Here is a 22,102-nt window from a genome sequence, read left to right on the forward strand (position 1 = left end):
GTCCTGGTGATCAAGAAAGAAAAGGCCAGAGCTGCTTGCATATGTGAGGATTTCAAGATGAGCATCAACCCGGTGCTGCATGCTGTGCAGTATCCCCTGCCACAAATAGAAGGCATTTTGCATCTTTGGCAAACGGGGACAGGTTTTCAAAGATTGACGTCACAAGCCTAAACGCAAATGGAGATCGAAGAATCAAGCAGGAAGTTCCTCACAATCAACATTCACAAGGGACTGTTCCAGTATAATTATCTCATCTTTGGTGTCACATCAGCTCCAGCAATTTGGCAAAGAGCAATGGACAAAGTGCTCCGAGATATCCCAGGAACACAATGTTACCTTGATGTTACCACTGTGACCAATAAGAATGATGAAGAGCACCTCCAGAACCTTGGTAAAGTGCTTAGTGAGTATGGACTGTGTGCAAAGAGAAAGTAAATGTGAGTTTTTCAAGAAAGGAATCTCATATTGTGGACACGTCATTGACAAACAGGGCTAACATAAGTCACAAGGGAAGACTGATGCAGTGCTGCAGGCGCCCAAACCGGAAAATGTGTCACCACTCAGATCATACTTGGGTCTTGTAAACTACTACCACCGGTTTCAGCCAAACATTGCTACAGTGCTGCACCCATTGAATGCACTGTCACAAACAGGAGCAGAGTGAGAATGGTCAGAAAGATGTGAAAGACCATTCAAGGAAACAAACAGACTAATAACACCTGATGAACTGCTCACCCATTATGACAATGCCATTTTGTGACACACCATCGAAGTTGGGTCTGAATGCCCGATTGAATTTGCTTCAAGATTGCTGATGAGCACAGAATGCAAATACGCACAGATCGACCGAGAGGCCTTCAGTCTAGTATGGGGAATAAAGAAGTTCCACCACTTCCTCTACAGACAAAAGTTTACACTAGCAACAGATCACCAGTCCCTTGTGCCCCTTTTCAGTCCCAGGAAGGGAATTCCAGTGACGTTTGCTGTCTGGTTACAACGTTGGGCACTATTCCCAGGAGCCCACTCTTATGACATATGCTCAAGTGTATAAACCAGCACAGTAACATCTCCACTGTTGGCACCTGGCGGGAGGAAAGGATGGCGGCGCAATGCAGCTCGCAGTGGCCACTCCGGTAGTGATGTCTGTTATTTGTCAAGTAGGGTGCCGTGCACAATCCTGATTTGATGGAGACGGACGTGAAAGCACGGAGGAACATCTGGTGAAACTTCTGAAATGCCTGCATCGCTGCTGCTGCTACTGTGTGGTCCAGAATCTCCGGAGGAGAAGGCCCCGAGTCCTCGGCTTTGCTTGTTGCTCGGCGGCCAGGGCAGGGTCAAACCACTCGGCACAGAATGATGCTTGGAGAGGCTGTGTCAAAGGGGCTGGTCGGAGGCTCGAAGTTTTCGAACGGACTCAGAGTCCGCTGCGGTCGGGTGCTTCCAATGGTGCTGCATTGGCAAGTTGCCAGCACTTGGAGGTTCATGGCGGGGAGAGTTCCTCCCTTCTGCCGCCTGCATGAGATGATGAGGCTATCGGGACTTTGAGACTCTTTTTTACACCATAGTGCCCATAGTCTGCTCTTTATCAAATTATGGTATTACTTTGCACTGTTGTAACTATATGTTATAATTATGTGGTTTTGTCAGTTTTAGTCTTGGTTTGTCCTGTGTTTTCTTGTGATATCATCCTGGAGGAATGTTTCTTAATGCATGCATTTCTAAACGACAATAAACTGGGACTGAGTGTCCTCATAATCTAATCTAATCTGAAGAAGAAAAGTCTTTATATTGTGACCCAGCAGAAGTATTCCACACCACATTGATGGACCAGTTGCCAGTAACAAATTCTGGAATACAATGAGAAGCAAGGAATGGCCTGACATTGTTGAAAGTCTATGACATCGCCATGCAGGGATTGCCAGCTCAGGGTTCTCCAAAACTCTCAGATGAGACCAACCGTTGGTTTGTCAAAGAATGTTGATGTATTGATCTCACGCTGTGGTTCCCTTTAAACTGCATACCAGAGTGCATAAAGGACATCTGGGTACAGTCAAGATGAAGAATCTCACCCAGAACTACATGTGGTGACCAGGAATAGAAGACCGATTGAAGACTTGACCAAAAGCAGTTTGGGATATTGCAGCTGTACTTGGCCACACAGTCATAGGTGTAAAGGGAGTAGAGCAGGGGGCTAAGCACACAGCCCTGTGGTGCTCCTATGCTGATGGAGATTGTGGAGAAGATGATTTTGCCAATCCAAGCTGACTGGGCTCTGCAAGTGAGGAAATCCAGGACCCAATTACACAAGGCGAGTATTGTGGCCCAGGTTTTTCGAGGAAGTTACCGGGAAATTTGATGAAGGCAAGCAGTGGATGTTGATCAGATGGACTTTAATAAGGCACATGACAAGATCCCGCATGGGAGGTTAGTCAAGAATTTTCAGTCGCTTGGCATTCAAGATGAGGTAGTAAACTGGATTAGAAATTGGCTTTGTGGGAGAATGGTAGCGGATGGTTGCCTCTCTGACTGGAGGCCTGTGACTAGCGGAGTGCCACGGGGTGCTCCTGGATCCACTGTTTGTCATGTATATCAATGATCTGGATGATAATGCGGTTAACTGGATCAGCAAATATTCTGACGACACCAAAATTGGGGGTGTTGTGGTCAGCGAGGAAGCCTACCAGAGCTTGCAGAAGGATCTGGACCAGCTGGAAAAATCAGAAGGAAAATGGCAGATGGAAGTTAATGCAGGCAAGTGTGAGGTGTAGCACTTTGGTAGGAACAACCGGGGAAGGTCTTACACAATGAATAGCAGGGCACTGAAGAGTGCAGTAGAACAAAGTGATCTGGGAATACAGGTCCATAATTCATTGAAAGTGGTGGCACAGATAGATAATGAAAAGCTTTTGGCACATTGGCCTTCATAAATTAAAGTATTGACTACTGGAGATAGGATGTTATGTTAAAGTTGTATAAGACATTAGTGAGGTCTAATTTGGAGTATTCTGTGCAGTTTTGGCACCTACCAACAGAAAAGATGAAAATAAGATTGAAAGGGTACAGAGAAAGTTTACAAGGACATTGGCAGGACTGGAGGACCTGAGTTATAAGAAAAATTAAATATATTAGGACTGTATTCCTTGGCATGTAGAAGACTGAGAGGAGATTTATTAGAGGTATACTGTAGGGCTGCATGGTTACATAGTTGTTAGCACAGTGCTTTACAGTACAGGTGACCCGGGTTCAATTCCCACCGCTACCTGTAAGTTCTCCCTGTGACCACTTGGGTTTCCTCCAGGTACTCTTGTTTCCTCCCACAGTCCAAAAGATGAACTGGTTGGTAGGGTAATTGGTCATTGTAAATTGTTCTGTGATTAGGATAGGATTAAATTGGAGGAGTGCTGGGTGCCATGGCTGTAAGTGTTACGTGCCTATTCCATGCTGAATCTCAATAAAATTATGAGAGTATAGATAGAGTTAATGTAAGCAGGCTTTTTTCCACTGAGGTTGGGTGGGATGATAACTAGCGGTCATGGGTTAAGTGCAAACGGTCAAAAGTTTAAGCAGAACATGAGGAGGAAGTTCTTCACTCAGAGAGTCATGAAAGTGTGGAACAAGCAGCTAAGCACAAGTGGTGCATGCCAGCTTAATTTCAAGGATTAAGGGAAGTTTAGATAGGTACATAGATGGCAGGAGTATGTAGGTTTATGATCTGGGCGCAGGTGGATGGGACAATCCTTTTCCAATGCCAGAACATCTCTTCTTAGATAAGGAGCACAAAACTGCTCACAATACTCCAAGACCAATGGCTTATAAAGCCTCAGCATTTCAACTTTACACTTAACTCTAGTCCTCTCAAAATGAGCACAAACATTGTGTCTGCCTTCCTTTTCCTTTTTTTAAGTTAATATTTTAACAACCCTGCTCAAGGATTCCCAAGTCCCTTTGCTCTTCTGGTTTTTGAATTTTCTTCCCATTTAGAAAATTGTTTACACCTTTACTCCTTCTACCAAAGTGCACGACTCTACACTTCCCTGCACTATATTCCATCTGCCACTTCTTTGCCCATTCTCCTAATCAGTCTAAACCTTTCTGCAGGCTCCCTAAAGAAAATGAAAATAAGCAATCCCAACACTGACCCCTGCGGAAAACCAGAAAAGCTTGACTCTTGAAAGAGTCAGTGAGATTCACATTCTGACAACAAGAGTCAAAGTACAACAAGTAGACAAATACACTTATTATTATGACAACAGGTAAAATGACCCTCTAATTCCTGATGTGGTTATTACTCTTGACAAAATAGTCAAATTAGTAGCTTTGGTCTCTAGTCCTGGAGGTCAGATAAAATTATAATTACAATGAAATACCAGAACCTTTTATAATGCAATGGGGAAAAATTACAGTACTTTTTCAGATGCAGATATTTAGCAGTAAACTGTTGCAGGTAAAATAGTGGAAGCCCACAGCAAGACAATTAGGTATGTAATAAAGTTTACAGAAAGCCATCAAGCTGTATGTGTAACCTAGTAATACTCAACAGTCTACTGTGGGAGGCCAGGGATGAGATTGCTGAGCCTCCGGCGATGATCTTTGCATCATCAATGGGGACGGGAGCGGTTCCGGAGGATTGGAGGGTTGCAGATGTTGTTCCCTTATTCAAAAAAGGGATTAGAGGTAGCACAGGAAAATATAGACCAGTGAGTCTTACTTCAATGGTTGGTAAGTTGATGGAGAAGATCCTGAGAGGCAGGATTTATGAACATTTGGAGAGGCATAATATGATCAGGAATAGTCAGCTTGGCTTTGTCAAAGGTAGGTCGTGCCTTATGAGCCTGATTGAATTTTTTGAGGATGTGACTAAACACGTTGATGAAGGTAGAGCAGTAGATGTAGTGGAAATGGATTTCAGCAAGGCATTTGATAAGATACCCTATGCAAGGCTTATTGAGAAAGTAAGGAGCTATGGGATCCAAGGGTACATTGCTTTGTGGATCCAGAATTGACTGGTCCACAGAAGGCAAAGTGCGGCTGTAGACGGGTCATATTCTGCATGAAAGTTGGTGACCAGTGTTGTGCCTCAGGGATCGGTTCTGGGACCCCTTCTCTTTGTGATTTTTATAAATGATCTGGATGAGGAAATAGAGGGATGGGTTAGTAAATTTTCTAACGACACAAAGGTTGGAGGTGTTGTGGATGGTGTGGAGGGCTGTCAGAGGTTACTGTGGGACATCGATAGGATACAAGACTGGGCTGAGAAGTGGCAGATAGAGTTCAACCCAGGTAAGTGTGAGGTGGTTCATTTTGGTAGGTCAAATATGATGGCAGAATATAGTATTAATGGTAAGACTCTTGGCAGTGTGGAGGATCAGAGGGATCTCGGGGTCCGAGTCCATAGGATACTCAAGGCTACTGCGCAGGTCGACTGTGTGGTTAAGAAGGCATATGGTGCATTGGCCTTCATCAACTGTGGGATTGAGTTCAAGAGCTGAGAGGTAATGTTCCAGCTATATAGTACCCTGGTTAGACCCCACTTGGAGTACTGCTCTCAGTTCTGGTCACCTCGCTACAGGAAGGATGCGGAAGCTATAGAAAGGGTGCACAGGAGATTTACAAGGATGTTGCCTGGATTGGGGAGCATGCCTTCTGACAATAGGTTGAGTGATCTCGACCTTTTCTCCATGGATCGACGGAGGGTGTCCTGATAGAGGTGTATAAGATGATGAGAGGCATTGATCGTGTGAATAGTCAGAGGCTTTTTCCCAGGGCTGAAATGGCTAACACGAGAGGGCACAGTTTTAAGGTGCTTGGAAGCAGGTACAGAGGAGATGTCAGGGGTAAGTTTTTTACGCAGAGAGTGGTGAGTGCGTGGAATGGGCCGCCGGTGATGGTGGTGGAGGCAGATACGATAGGGTCTTTTAAGAGACTCCTGGATAGGTACATGGAGCTTAGAAAAATAGAGGGCTATGGCTAACACTAGGTAATTTCTAAAGTACATGTTCTGTACAGCACTGTGGGCTGAAGAGCCTGTATTTTGCTGTAAGTTTTCTATGTTTCTATCTCCATTGCATATTTTAACACCAATAGTTAAAGATCAGGAACATCAAGTACTATTGACAGATCTGGATACGTGAATTAGCACAGCTGAATCTGTGATTGATGTATACCGTTGGCTTATCTTTTGTGATATTTGGTGATGTTTGAAGAAGGGTGTTGCTTGTTCTTCAACTCTTTAGTAAGATTTTAAATGTAAATTCTGGGCAGTTAAATATTCAAAGAGATTCTGATCTGATTTTGTGATTCACTACTGTTGGTAACTTAATACATCTTGTGTATTGAAGCATTAAGTATATTCATTAAGCAATGTCACATGATCAAATGTGTTGTTCTGTGCATATTTTAACCTGCACTATCCAATAGTTGGGTTTATACATTGTTAAACTATGTCTAAATTTCAGAGGGCAAATGAACAACACTGCAGAATTTGATTAGTATTGTCTGTAATTTAGAATCATTTGCATGGATTCATACACAGGATGCCAACATTACCAAGAAGACCATCATTTACTGCCCTTTATAACTGGTGTTGGTGGTGGTGAGACACTTCTTAAATGCAAGGACTGCAGCTAGACTACAGTTCTATTCAGTAGCAGGTTCTGGAATTTTGCATGAATCAACTTACAGATCTGTAATGTCTTTCATAGACTTTGGATGCTACAAAGCACCATATAGGTAATGGACTGCCTGTAACTGATTACCAGATACTTCTAAATCCTGAGGCATTTGTGGCTCAAGAGTGAGTGCAGATCTTAACAACAATTACAGCTTTAAGATTAATCGAGAGTCCCACAGAGATTTTTGGTCACAGGGTGATTACAAATTCAGGAATGATCAATGACAGTCTGGGCGAAGATTGGTGTCAATCTAGCTGAAAGCCAAGAAGATATTTGTAGGTCTCAGGCTGATTGCGGGTCCGAGAAATGATTGCTGTCTTAGTGGATGATTGCTAGACTTGTAGTGATAGTGACTCCAAAGAAGAGGTCACTGGACCTGATGGGTAATGGTGCAGAAGTATTTCAGAGTTAGTTATAGGGCTTCATATCTTGGGGAGTTAATCACAGGTCTGGCTAGAAATGTCATGGGGAGAAGCAAATGGTGCTGGGGGAATCAAGTCCAGAGATTAGGACTTCCGGCTCCAATGATCAGGGGAGGGGCTGGTGGGATCATCAGCAGGGGATGTCTAGGAGCAGAGGTGCATAATCATGCACCTGGTCCATGTCAGGGCCCAGAAGTCAATTGTCAGAAGCTACCTCAAACAGCAATTGTATTGGTAAATTAAAACAGGAAATAAGCTCTTTTAAAAAAATAGCAGTTCTCATTTCTACTTTACATCTGAAAAAAGGTGTGATACTTCCATTTAAAAGTGCATCCATCTTGGGGTCCAAATTCATATCATTTGGGGGTTAGCGATACAAGTAGACAGAGTGGTAGATAAAGCACATTGCACACTTGCCTTCACAGCTAGGGGCATACAGTATAACAGTGAGGAAATCATAATGCAGTTGTATAAAACTGGTTAGGCTGCACTTGGAGTAGTTTTTCATTGATTTAGATGGATTTCTTTGTTCTACTGTGTATGCCTGTAAGGAAATGAATCTCAGGGTAGTACATGGTGACATATACAGTACGTACTTTGATAATAAATATGCTTTGAACTTTGAAATTTAAACTTTGAGTATTGCATGCAGTTCTGGTCACCTCCATTACCGGAAGGGCATGGAGATTTTGGAGAAGAGGTTTACCAGGATTCTGGCTGGATTAGAGGGCATAAACTGTAAGAAGAAGTGGACAAGCTTGGGCTGTTTTACCTGGAACATCAGATGCTACGAAGAGATCTGATAGATGTTTATAAAATTATGAGAGAGATATATAGGGTAGATAGCAAAAATATTTTTCCCAGAGCAAAAATGATGAATATAGAGGATGTAGTTTCAAGGAGGGATTGGACAAGATTAAAGGAGATATGCTGTCATGAAATGTAGAGGACACTTGACCCAAAAGCAGACAGCAGAGACAATTTAGCAGTAAAGAATATTTATTAATAAACTGCAAAATAACATGCCATGAGGGGCCAGAAAACAAGAGAGAACAGGTACTTAACATGACAAGGTAGCAAGGTACAGTACCTGAAGGCTAGGAGCAACTGGATGAGGTCATATGGTTTGATGAATGAACAAGGATTGTGGATGAGAGCTGGGTTTAAACAGGCTGCAGGTGATGAGTTGGAAACGAGGGGCAGGAGAATTATATTAGCTGGGTAGAGATTGGGAGGTGACTGCATGTGCAACCCCCACCCCCCTACTGCTGGCATCCGACAACCCAGGATGATCTGGATGGGTCCAGTGCAAATCCTTAATGAGTGATGCGTCCAGAATGTAACTGGGTAGCACACAATATCTCCTCACCGGGCTGTACCATTCCCAGTTAACCAGGTACTGCACACCCTGTCCGTAATGACGTGAATCCATCGACCACCGAACCACCTTCCACCGTCCTTGGTTCCAGAAGTACAGGCTCAAGTGGGTTGAGTGGTCTATGAACAATGGACTTGAGCAGGACACAAAGAAGGTAGGTGTGATCCTGAGGTGTGGTGAAAGCTGGAGACAGTAAGTGACTGAGTTGCTGCAATGAGTAATCTTAAATGGACCAATGAACTGGGGTGACAGCTTGCAGGAGCCGATGCGGAGGGACTGATCTCGGGTGGACACCCAGACATGATCTCTGGGCCAGAGTAGTTTGGCTGGGTACTGACTGCAGCTAGCCTCGCAGCAGTAGGCATAGCAGGCTGCTCGGCTAGCCCTCCATGCCCTCTTCCACACATTTTGGTGTCAGTGATCCAGGGTGCTGGCGGACGGGACTGCTAGCCTTGGCTCCTCCGTGGGGAACAGTGGGGATTGGTAGCCATGAAGCACTTCAAGGGATGACATACCTGTGGAAGAGGAGGTGTGTAAGTTGAAGGACAGGAGGGCCCAGAGCAGATGCGTCTTCCATGTGCAAGGGTTAGAGGCAATGAAGCATCTCAGAAATTTCTCCACTTGCTGTTTGCCCCTTTCTGATTGACCATTGGTCTGTGGGTGATAGACCATAAGACAAAGGAGCAGAAGTCGGCCATTCGGCCCATCGAGTCTGCTCCATCATTTTATCATGAGCTGATCCATTCTCCCATTTAGTCCCACTCCCCCGCCTTCTCACCATAACCTTTGATGCCCTGGCTACTCAGATACCTATCAATCTCTGCCTTAAATACACCCAATGACTTGGCCTCCACTGCTGCCCGTGGCAACAAATTCCATAGATTCACCACCCTCTGACTAAAAAAATTCCTTCGCATTTCTGTTCTGAATGGGCGCCCTTCAATCCTTAAGTCATGCCCTCTCGTATTAGACTCCCCCATCATGGGAAACAACTTTGCCACATCCACTCTGTCCATGCCTTTCAACATTCGAAATGTTTCTATGAGGTCTCCCCTCATTCTTCTAAACTCCAAGGAATACAGTCCAAGAGTGGACAAACGTTCCTCATATGTTAACCCTCTCATTCCCAGAATCATTCTAGTGAATCTTCTCTGTACCCTCTCCAACGTCAGCACATCCTTTCTTAAATAAGGAGCCCAAAACTGCCCACAGTACTCCAAGTGAGGTCTCACCAGCGCCTTATAGAGCCTCAACATCACATCCCTGCTCCTATACTCTATTCCTCCAGAAATGAATGCCAGCATTGCATTTGCCTTCTTCACTACCGACTCAACCTGAATAGCCAGAGGATAAACTCACTCAGTGGGGGAGGAGGGAGCAGAAGACTCATCAGAAGCGTGAGACAAATTGTGGGTGCCAGTGTGACACAAAAGCCTGAGAAAAACCATGGCGCAGAACTACATGTTGAAGAACAAGATCTGCTGTTTCAGTGGCCGATGGAAGTTTTGGGAGGGCAATTGTAACACCTGTGTAGCACCAGTCTTATCATATGTGACTAGTCATTGCACTCTTTTGAGAAAATCAAAATACACTAGGCACTAATAGGCCATCAGAAAGTTCTAGGTATCGGAAGGAGGCAGTGAATAGAAACCACACACTTCTGAATATAAGTTTTGTTTATAAGAAAAAAAACATATGTACAAAATTTTGCATGAGCAAGAACAATGCAAAATTCCAACATTCTAGGAGCGGGAGGAGAAGATGGCAGTGCGCCTGCGTGTGCGCAGCCCTCCAGTGAAAAATGATATCATATTTGTTAAATAGGGGCCGTGGACAATTCTGATTTGATGAAGAATGGACGTGAAAGCACAGAGGAACATCTGGAGTAATTTCTGAAACGCCCGTTTGCTGCTGTCGTCACTGTGTGGTCGGGAATCTTTCAGAGGGTAGGCCTCAAAATCCCCGGCCTTGCCTGCTTTTGGCGATGGAGAAGGAGGTCGAATCGTTCGGACAGAGATGGCGCTCAGTACTCGGTGTCGGAGAGCTGATCAGAGCTCGAAGTTTTCGGATGACTCAGAGTCGGATTGTGGTCAGCATGGCAGGGAGAGTTTTTCTTCCTTCTCTCGTCTGCGTGAGATGTGGGACATTTGAGAAACTTTGAGCTTTACTGTGCTCACTGACTTCTTCATCAAGTTATGGTATTGTTACACTGTTTGTAACTATATGTTATAATTATGTGGTTTTGTCAGTCTTTTCAGTCTTGGTTTGTCCTGTGTTTTGTGATATCACACCGGAGGAAATAATGTATCATTTCCTAATGCATGCATTACTAAATGACAATAAAAGAGGACCACATGTCTCCATAATCATATCATATCATATCATATTCTGCTTAGGTTCCAAATCTTAGATCCAAATCAATAATTAGTTTTTGCAGAAAATCGAATTTGGATTCTTCGAATGAAAATAAACTTATATACCCAACCATATTAAATCCTCTGCGTCATTACACATTTCGTTCCCACGCCAGTTCTTCATCCTGGGTGGCTCCCCATCTTGTTTCTTGGTCCATTGGAATGAAATAGTATATCATCCACAGTAAGTCAGTTCACAAACCTGTACAAAAACTTGACCAAATCACTTGGTATGATTTTTGCAGGACCAACTCCCAACTACGTGGCAGGGATCTTGGACACTGGTCTCTGCCGATATTGTCTCGTTAAAGCTGCTGCATGTTATAGCTGTAGCTTCAATAAATCTTATATTGTCTCTCCTCTGGGGGTTTCACCCTGAGGTTTTCAAGTTAGTAGGGTAAAGATATTCACTATCAATTCCACTCCTAACAGTTTATATCTTCAACTTCTAATTGTTACTGCGTTTCTCTCCTTGTCCGTCCTGTGTCCAGCCATGTCCCTCCCTCCCATAGAATTTTTTTTTCAAATTCACCTTTTTTTTTAATCGGTAATCTTCATTTTCATCCCCCCACAGGTAGAATTTTCTAACATTACAACTTTGGGTTTAATTAACCTGGGTTTCACCCATGAAGTGGCCCACCTTGGAGAACTGGTCCACTGCAGTCATAATCACAATTGCCCCATCAAACCCATGATGAAATCCATGGTGATGTGGGACCACAGAGCCCGGTACAGGTCGCAGGGCCACAGTGGGCCTTTGGTTGGCGGAATTGAAATGGGCACATTTAGGGAAGGCTATGATTATGGTGAGCCAGTAGAACCAGCGTTGCAGAGAAACCAGAGTCTGCCATGCACCTGGATGGCCAGAGTGGGGTGAGGGCTGGGCCAACTGCAGTGCCTCAGTGTACACAGCCGCCAGCACACACACGTGTGCGGTTGTCAGGTGTGCCGGCTGGAGTAGGGCCAGGCGGATCTGGTTCTCAAGATCCCTGATTATCAGGGGGATCCATGAGGATGGAATGATGGGCTAAGGGTTGATCTCCATTTCAGCTGGGTTGAACTGGCATAACAGGACGTCCACCTAAATGTTCTTGGAACGGAGATCGTAGGAGACGATCAAGTTGAATTACTCAAAAAAGAGGGCCCAGCGAGCCTGAGTTGGGTTGAGTTGGCAGGTCTCTTGTATGGATATGAGGTTCCGAAGGTCTGTCCAGATCAAGAAAGATGCAGTGTTCCCAGTCAGCCAATGTCTCCATTTCTTCAAGACCCACTTAATGGCAAGTAGCTCCCCATCTCCTACTCCACACAGAGCTGTACAGAGTCGAACTCGCACAAGAAGACACGAGAGGATGGCCTCAGGGCCCATGTCAGATGCATCTACCTCTAACACAAAAGGCTCGGAGGGGTTTTGATGGTGGAGAATGGGAGCAGTGGTGAAGCGTCTCTTGATCTCCATGAACGATTAGTCCACGACAGTAGACCAGGTTATCCGTAAGGTAGGTGATTTGGTGAGGAGCAGCAATTTGGCTGTAGTTCCTGATGAAAGGGTGGCAGAAGTTGAAGAAGCCCAAGAAGCACGCTAGCTGTTTAATGAAGCATGGTCAGGGCCATTCAATGACGGCACAGATTTCCCCTGGGTTCATGGCTATGCCTTGAGGTGAAAAGACAGAACCAAGGAAGAAAATAACTGGTGTATGGAACTGGCATTTTTCTAATGCAGTACAGCTGGTTTTAAAGGAGACACTGAAGGGACATAACAGACATGGTCATGGAGGTCATAGGAGAAGATGAGAATGTCATTGAGGTAGATGAAGCATGTGTCAGAGCATCTCATTGATGAAGGCTTGGAAAATGGCTGGACTGTTGAAACATCTGAAAGGCATCACCAAGTATTCACAATTGCTAGTGGGTGTTATGAACAGCGCTGTCCATTCCTCCCGCTGGCGGACGCGGATCAGGTTGTTCACACTCTGTTTTTCCAGTTGGTGAAGTTGCTGGCCCTGTGGAGTGTCTTGAATGCGCTATTCATCAAGGGGAGAGGGTAGCGGTTCTTCATGGTGACTTTGTGAGACCACGGTAGTCAATGCAGGGTTAAGGAAACAGATTCTTCTTTGTAACAAAGAAGAACCTTGCAGCAGGTGGGGTCTGGGATGGTTGAATGAAGCTGTGCTGTAGTGCTTTGACGATGTAATCATACAAGTCAGACATGGCTTGTGTCTCAAGGGAGAAGTAGGAGAACAGAGGACCTTGGGCAATGGTGGTGCACAGGAGGAGGTCTGATTTTTCATCCTTTTTCTCCAGTCATGATGAAGTGTCTTGGCCTGAAACGTCGACTGTTTACTCATTTCTATAGATGCTGCCTGGCTTGCTGAGTCCTCTAGCATTTTGTGTGTGCTGCTTGGATTTCCAACATCTGCAGATTTTCTTTGGTTTGTGATAGCTAATCCCCTAGTAAGCTCAATGACAATCTGTTCTAAAAAACCACCTCATAGGCATAAAAAATTCACTCTCTTGAGATCCATTACCAACCTGATTTTCCCAATCTACCTGCATGTTAAAATCTCCCATGACTATCATTACATTGCCCTTTTGACACGCATTTTCTGTTTCCCATTGTAATCTGTAGTCCACATCCCAGCTATTATTTGTAGGCCTGTATATAGCTGGCTTCAGGATTCTTTTACCCTTGCAGTGTCTTAACTCAACCCACAAGGATTTAACAATGTCACATCTTTCTAATGATTTGATGCCATTCTTTACCAGCTGAGCCACGCCACCCCCTCTGCCTACCTTCCTGTATAGTTTTTCACTCTTTTGCATTTCCCCCTCTGATGTCGTTGAAATTTCTATATCTGCAACATTGAGTTGTCAGTCAGGTCCTTCCTAAACCATGGTTCTACGATTGCAGCAATACTATTATCCCATGTGTTGATACACCCACCTGTCTTACCCGTGAGGCTTTTTACATTAAAGTAAATGCAATTAAGCCTACTGGCCCTCTCGTGTTTCCAATCCTGACTCTGCCTGCTCTTTCCACTGGATTGTTCTATTTTCTACATAGGAGTCAGACTCAATGGCCCAATTCTGTTCCTATACCTCATGATTTTATGGTCTTGTGGTCAGCATCTCTACCTACTGCACTGCCATTTTTGGTCCCACCATTCCACGCCCCCCCCATCCCCCACCACCTAATAAGTTTAAAAACACCAGCAAGCTTCCTTTCAAATGTACTAGGCCCCCTCCAGCTGTGCAACCAGTCCTTCATGTATCGATCACCCCGATCCAGAGATCCCAATCATCAAACACCTGAAGCCCTCCCTCCTGCACCAGCTCTTTTGCCTCACTTTCATGAGTCCTATCTTCCTACTTCTATACTCAATAGCACCCTAAAGACACAGCTTTTCAACTTTCAACCTAACTCTAAATTCCCTTTGCCAGTATCTGTCTCTCTTCTACTGTCTGCCTGCTTCTGCTGACAGTTCACCATCTACTCTTCGGCTTAACCTACATTACTCCAACAAGGATACAAGTTCTGTTGCTCTGTTAAGTTCTGTTCCTCAACGCTAGCCCCGCTAACAGGGGAAAAGATCACTTTGCCTTACTTCATGCTGCCTTCTCGTCAAACTTGACATAGAATGGATTATGTGTATGCAATCCTAATGAACAATGATAATGTTCAACACTGTTCCCGATCGGAATTAACTGCTTTCTAAGTAGAGAGTGTGTTGAGGAGGTGGAATGTTGTGAATCGTAATATATAGAGGAAGAAGATCGAATATTGGGGGTTAAGATGGAAATCCCTGACTTAACAGCGGTAGTATTGCAAACATGAGAAAATCAGGTTTTCTGGAAATCCTGATGAAGGGTCTCGACCAGAAACGTCAACTCTTTATTTTTTTCCATAGATGCTGCCTGGCCTGCTGAGTTCCTCCAGCATTTTGTGTGTGCTTCCCTGGCTTAGTTGACTGATGAAGCAAGCAAAATCTCTGCTACAATGTACAGCAGTGAAATGAAAGGAAATTAGTATGCAGAAAACACTGGCTAAAACAATGAGATAGTTCAGCTGGTGACCTTGTCAAGCCTGTCTCGAACAGAGTCTTAGGTACAAGGACTATGTAGATATTATTTGTGAGTTAAGAACAGGAAAACTCAAGTTGTGATCCTTTCTGAACTTGCAGTTATGCCTAATTTCATCTTGTAATGTAATTGTGATGATTTTCCAAGCACAGTCACAGAGAGACAGAAGTGGGTTGCTGAAGGATGCGTTTCACATTTTGCTGCATTCCTAGGTGGAACAAGCTTTTACAAATTCGATCACTGAAAGCACTTCACTGCACTTTTCTTCTGTGTGGTCAGTTTACATGTGATATCAGTAACAATAGTGTATAAACTTCTCATATTAAAACATGATAACAAAGATAAAGACAAGAGATTCTGTAGATGCTGGAAATTCTCTCTCTCTCTCTCTCTCTTTCTCTTTCTCTCACTCTCTCAATGGTGAGAGAGAGTTTGCTGCCAATTCTAGAGTCAGGGAAACTCGAAATAAAGCAACGCTGCAGATTGTAGCATCAAAGCAGCGTGCTGTAGGTCTCCCTCTCGCTCTGGCAGGAGCGATACCGCTCTCTCCCTCGTTCATGAGAGAGGGAGAACCTGCAGCATGCTGAGGTGCTGGGATGCACAGTGTTTTTTTGATGGACTCTCGATCATGGTTTCTTTGGGGCTTTGCTATAGCTTGCATGGTGAGTGGTCGGGTGGTCGAGTGCTCAGGCAGGTGAGGGAAGGGTTGATGCTTTGCTACTGCTTGTGTCTAGGAGGGAGGTGGGGGCTTTGGGGTTCTAACATTTTCTGTCATCCATTCTTTGAGGATTTTTTCTTCTGTTTTGTGGATGTCTGTGAAGAGTAAGGATTTCAGGTTGTATACTGTATACATTCTCTGATATTAAATGGAACTATTGACCTATTGAACACACACAAATTGCAGGAGGAACTTAACAGATAAGCAAACTCAACAACTGAATGCTGATGAATGTCTTGGCCTGAAATGTCAACAGTTTGTTCCTCTCCATAGATGCTGCTTGTCCTGCTGAGTTCTTCCAGTATTTTGTGTGTGTTATTATTATAACAAGAGTCGCTGAAGATTGAAAATGAATTAAAATAATGGAAAAACATTGGGGAGCAAAGACCACTTTCCAATAAAAGATAATGAAGCATTAACATTTGTTCTATAAAATTAGGACCTTAAAAAGGTCCCTTTGCATACCTGTATTGAAGAAAATGCCACTGGCTGGGACTTCTGTCAAAATGTCAAGTACATAATAGAGCTTGCTAACCTTGGTTTTCTTCCATGTGCACAGTTAATAAAGCCCCTGCTCAAACGCAGCAGGAGTGATTGCTACGGACATATGGTCCCCACAGACATATGCAATGGGCCAATTGAATTTTCTAACCATGCTATATTCTGGCCTCTACTCATCCAAGCACTGCCAGTACAAGCAGAATTTTCCATAAAAGGTAACCCTTAGTGAAAATTATGGCCCACAGGATATTGGATGGCTAGTCACTCTATAACTTCAAATTGGTAGCATCAAGGGAATGACACTCTCTAGTTATTAAATGTCAGCAGATTCAAACAAACTGCAAAATAATTCCTCATGTATGCAATTTCTAGGAAAATCATGATCCTCACCCAGGCATTTATTTACAAAAATAAAGCATTTCAAGAGAAATAATATGCAGAAATGTCCTGCTAGATTTACAAAGACATTGCAAATAAGATGTAAGAGGAAATTATCCCCAAATGTGTCAGTTAATTTTAGTCAAGTGGTTGTTCTTCCTTCTAGTTATCATATGAAGGTTTATTTCTGAATGTTCTCCACTGAGAACAGCTTCATACTTCACAAGTAGAGATCAGAAGGATTATGAGGTGTGAAAATATTAAACTACTGTTACAATTCCGGTGCTGCAGGTTGACAGTGGTTTGAAAGCAACTACACACAATAATTCTACTCATCACAGTTATGTATTGACACGATAGGGACCACAGTATTGACACTAGTTCTGCCTGTAATATATTTGGCTGGGGTCAGTTCACTGTAAAACTTACGTTAATTTTCATTCCAAAACATTGATAAACAAACTTTTTTGAGAAAAAATCATACTGGTAAACTTGTTTCAGCCCAAGTGTTCAGGATTTCTTTGCCCAAAACCAAATATTAATTGTATATTTGCTCATCTGAATTATGAATTGTATCATGTTTCCCTACAACATTGCTCACATTTCACTCAAATCCAAAATGGTCATGTGTAAGAGGTTACCACTGTTTCATATTACTTATTGTAATAAACAGGGAGATTGTCATCAGGTGTCACTGCCTCTGAAAAATTAAATATTTCATATGCCTCCTTTGTGAAAAATGTCAATTGAAATGCAGAGCTAATTTTCCTTTTAATTAGTTAAGAAAATGAGTACAAATTCATATTATTCTGCTTTTATCTTCATCCAAATTATGCAAGTTAAATTTCCCACAGAATTTTACTTTAAGCAACATGCACAAAATTCTGAAAGAACTCAGAAGATCAGGCAACATTTATGGGAATTAATAAGTAGCTGACGTTTCAGACCAAAACCCTTCATCAGGAAGTTTTGATGTTATATCAGTATCAGTTATATACACAGGCTTCAAAAATGGTTTATTGCAATTACAAAATTCTAGAAATGTAAATGTGCAAAGTTAACATATTTTCTGGAAATTTATTTCTATACTTAGCCCCATTGCCTTCCAAAGACTGCATTTAAATCACGTTGTACTCTGGTTGCAGTCATGGACTGGATTTATAATTGACTCAGTAGGTAGAAGAAGGTGATGCTCCAGTGTTGCTTCTTGGATTGGATGCCTGCGTCTAGTGGTGTGCCACAGGCTTCAGTGCTGGCATCTTTATGGTTCGTAAAGTTGTATAAATAATTTGTTTGTATACGTACACGGTTAGTAAGTGTGCAGACAGCACTAAAATAGGTGGTGTTGTAGATAATGTGGAAGGTTATGAAAAATTATAAGGTGATCTTGATCAGCTGGCTGCGCACGATGAGGATTGGAAAATGGCTTTCAATCCAGTTAAATGTGAAGTATTGCATTTTGCTGGCCTTCATCAGTCAGGTTATTGAGTACAGGAGTTGGGAAGTTACGTTGTAGTTATATTGGCACGGCCATACTTGGTGTACAGCTTTGGCCACACAAAGATAGGAAAGATATTACACTGCTAGAGTGGTCAGTCAGGCTTTGGCTCAACAGGCTTGGACAAGCACAGATGCAGGCTCTATGTAAGTTTTTATTTTCTGTCAGTACATTGAAAGTGCACTGAGAATGGGTCCAGAGTTAGTGGTATGTTCCTTGTGTGAGATGTGTGAACTTTGGGAGACCTTCAGTCTTTCCAGTAGCTACATATGCATGAAGTGCCCAAGCCGCAGTTCCTTAGAAACTGTTTTAAGGAATTGGAGCTGCAACTTGATGACCATCGGTTTATATGGGAGGATGGTGAGGTGATAAATTGGAGCTATGGGAGAGTAGTCATCCCTAAGTTACAGGAGGCAGGTACGTGGGTGATGGTCATGAGAGAGAAATAGAATAAACAGCCAGTGCGGAGAACCCCTGCAGCCATCTTCCTGAATAATGAGTGTACCACTTTGAATACCTTTGGATGGGGGAGGGGGCAGGAGGGTCCTTACCTCCTCAGTTGCCATGGAGAAGCTGCAGTGAGTAGGGCCATGGCACCGAGTCTGGCTCTGTGGCTCAGAGGGAAGGGGGGAAAAGTAGAGAGTGCAGTAGTGATATGAGATTCCATACTTAGGAAGAACTCAAGTGATTCTGTGCACATGAAAGAAACACCCAGGTGGTACTTTACATCTCAGGTGTCTGGGTCAAGGATAACTCGGATCAGGTCCACACCATTCCAAAGAGGGCGGGTGAGCAGCCAGAAGTCATGGTACATATTGGTATCAATGACAGAGCAGGAAATTGGAGGAGGTCTTGAAGAGAGAATATAGGGAGCTAGCAAGAAACCTGAGAAGCAGGACCTCCAGGATAGTCTTCTCTGGATTGCTGCCTGTGCCACGTGCCAATGAAGGTAAAAATAGAAGAATGACAGATGGGAGATCTTAACATACACATCAGTCAGGAAAATTAGGTTGGTAATGGATCTCAAGAGAGAGTGTTTGTTGGATGCCTATGAGATGGTTTTTTAGAGGTGTTTGTCATGGAGCCTACTAGGGGATCAGCAATACTGGTTCAGGTGTTATTTAACGAACCAGAGGTGATTAGGGTGTTTAAGGTAAAAGTACCCTTAGGAGACAGTGATTACGATATGCTTGAAATGTGAGAGAGACAAAGTAAAGTCTGACATAACAGTATTTCAGTGGAGTAGAGGAAATTACAGAGGTATGAGAGGGGAGTTGGCAAAAGTAAATTGGAAGGAGATGCTAGTAGGGATGACAGCAGAGCAGCAATGGATTGAGTTTCTGGGAAAAATGAGAAAGGTGCAGGACAGATGTACTCATATACAAAAAAATACTCAAATAGCAAAATAGTACAACCATGGCTAACAAAGGGACTCAAAGCTAATGTAAAAGAATAAGAAAGGGCACACAACAAAGCAAAAATTATCAGGATGATAGAGGATTGGGAAGCTTTTAAAACCTACAGGGTGCAGCTAAAAGAATCATTAGGAGGGAAAAGATGGAATTTAAGAGCAAGCTAGCAAACAATATCAAAGTGCATAGTAAAAGTTGTTTCAAGTATGTAAAAAATAAAAGAGAGATGAGAGTGGCTATAAGACCTCTAGAAAATGAGGCCAGAGAAATTATAATGGGGGACAAGGAGACGGCATATGAACTCAATGAGTATTTTGCATGTATGCACTGTGAAAGACACCAGCAGTGTGCCAGACGTTGAAGGGTGTGAGGGAAGAGAAGAGAGTGCAGTTACTATTACAAGGGAGAATGTGCTCAAAAAGCTGAAAGACCTAAGGGTACGTAAGTCACCCGGACCAGATGAACTGCACTCTAGGATTGTGAAGGAGGTAGCAGTAGAGATTGTGCAGACATTAACAATGATCTTTCAAAAATCATTGGACTCTGGCATGGTGCCAGAGGACTGGAAAATTGCAAATGTCACCCCACTCTTTAAGAAAGGTAATTATAGACCAGTTAGCCTGACCTCAGTGGTTGGGAAGATGTTAGAGTCAATTGTTAAGGATGAGGTGATGGAGTACTTGGTGACACAGGACAAGATCAGAGAAAGTCAGCATGGCTTCCTTAAGGAAATATTTTGCCTGACAAACCTGTTGGAATTCTTTTAGGAGATTACAAGTAGGATAGATAAAGGGGAAGCAATGGATGTTGTATATTTGGACATTCAGAAGGCCTTTGACAGGGTGCCACACAAGAGACTGCTTACCAAATTAAAAGCCTATGGTATTACACAAAAGTTACTGGCATGGTTAGAGCATTGGATGATTGGTACGAAGCAGCGAATGGGAATAAAATGATTCTTTTCTGGTTAGCTGCTAGTGACTAGTGGTTTTCCACAGGGGTCAGTGTTGGGACCACTTTTTTTTTATGCTGTATATCAATGATATAGTTGATGGAATAGATGCCTTTGTTGCCACATTTGCAGATGATACGAAGATTGGTGGAGGGGCAGGTAATGTTGAGGAAACAGGAAGGCTACAGAAGGACTTAGACAGATTAGGAGAATGGGCTGGAAAGTGGCAAATGAAATACGATGTTGTAAAATGTATGGTCATGCACTTTGGTCATAGAAATAAATGTGCAGACTATTTTCTAAATGGAGAGAACATCCAAAAATCTGAGATGCAAAGGGGCTTGGGAGTCAATGTGCGGAACATGCTAAAGGTTACCTTGCAGGTTGAGTCGGTGGTGAGGAAGGCAACTGTGATGGTAGCATTCCTTTCTAGAAGTCTAGAGTACAAAAGCAGGAAAGTGATGCTGAGGCTTTATGAGGCTCTGGCGAGGCCTCACCTTGAGTATTGTGAACAGTTCTGGGCTCCTCATCTCAGAAAAGATGTGCTGGCATTGGACAGGGTTCAGAGGAGGTTGACTAGGACGATTCTGGGAATGAAAGTGTTATTATATGAGAAACGTTTGATGGCTTTGGGCCAGTACTCACTGGAATTTAGAAGGATGAGGTGGGATCTCATTGAAACCTTTCGAATGTTGAAAGGCCTAGACAGAGTGGTTGTTTCCCATTGACAAGAAGGCACAGCCTCAAGATAGACGGGTGTCCATTTAACACAGGAATGTGGTGAAATTTCTTTCACCAGAGGTTGGTGAACTTGTGGAATTTGTTACCACAGGCAGCTGTAGAGGCCAGATCGTTGGGTGTATTTAAGGCAGAAATTGATAGGTTCTTGATTGGACATGACATCAAAGATGAGAGGGATGGTGGCTAATAACATATTTCACTTTATGATAAGGATGTTTTTTCCTTTTTTCTTTCTTTACCAAACAGCTTTGATCTTGGTAGTGGGTTTAGGGTGACTCTGTTGGTAAAAATTTAAATTAAATCCTTAGAAAGAGGTGACGTAGGATCAGAAAATGTAGAATCCTTGTGGGTAGAGCTGAGAAACTGCAAGAGTATAAAGACCTTGATGGGAGTTATATACAGGCCTCCAAATAGTAGCCGTGATATGGGATACAAATTACAATGGGAGATAGAAAAGGCGAGTAAAAAGGGTAATGTTGTAATGGTAATGGAGAATTTCAATTTGCAGGAAGATTGGGAAAACCAGGCTGGTGCTCGATGCCAAGAGACACGTGAATTTATAGAATGCCTATGAGAAGGCTCTTTTGAGCAACTTGTAGTTGTGCCCACTAGGGGAAAGGCAATTCTTGATTGGGTGTTATGCGATGAACCAAATTTTATTAGAGAGCTTTGTTATGTAACCAGCAACAATGAATATCAATTGAGACAGATTATATAAAAACAACCAAACACTTATTAAACATGAATAAATAATAAAAACAAATGAAAACCTTAACTGGAAGTTAACCGCTATGCGGCCGTTCAACAAACCGTCACTCACTACTACTGGTTCTTAAAGCATTAAATGTGAAAACAGTTCTTAAAGCGATAAAGTCAGATACAGTTCTTAAAATGGTAAATTCGAAAGTCCAACAGATTTATACATTCAATTGGGAGAGAC

Source organism: Mobula hypostoma, chromosome 1 (assembly GCF_963921235.1).
Source record: "Mobula hypostoma chromosome 1, sMobHyp1.1, whole genome shotgun sequence".
Lineage (NCBI taxonomy): Eukaryota > Metazoa > Chordata > Chondrichthyes > Myliobatiformes > Myliobatidae > Mobula > Mobula hypostoma.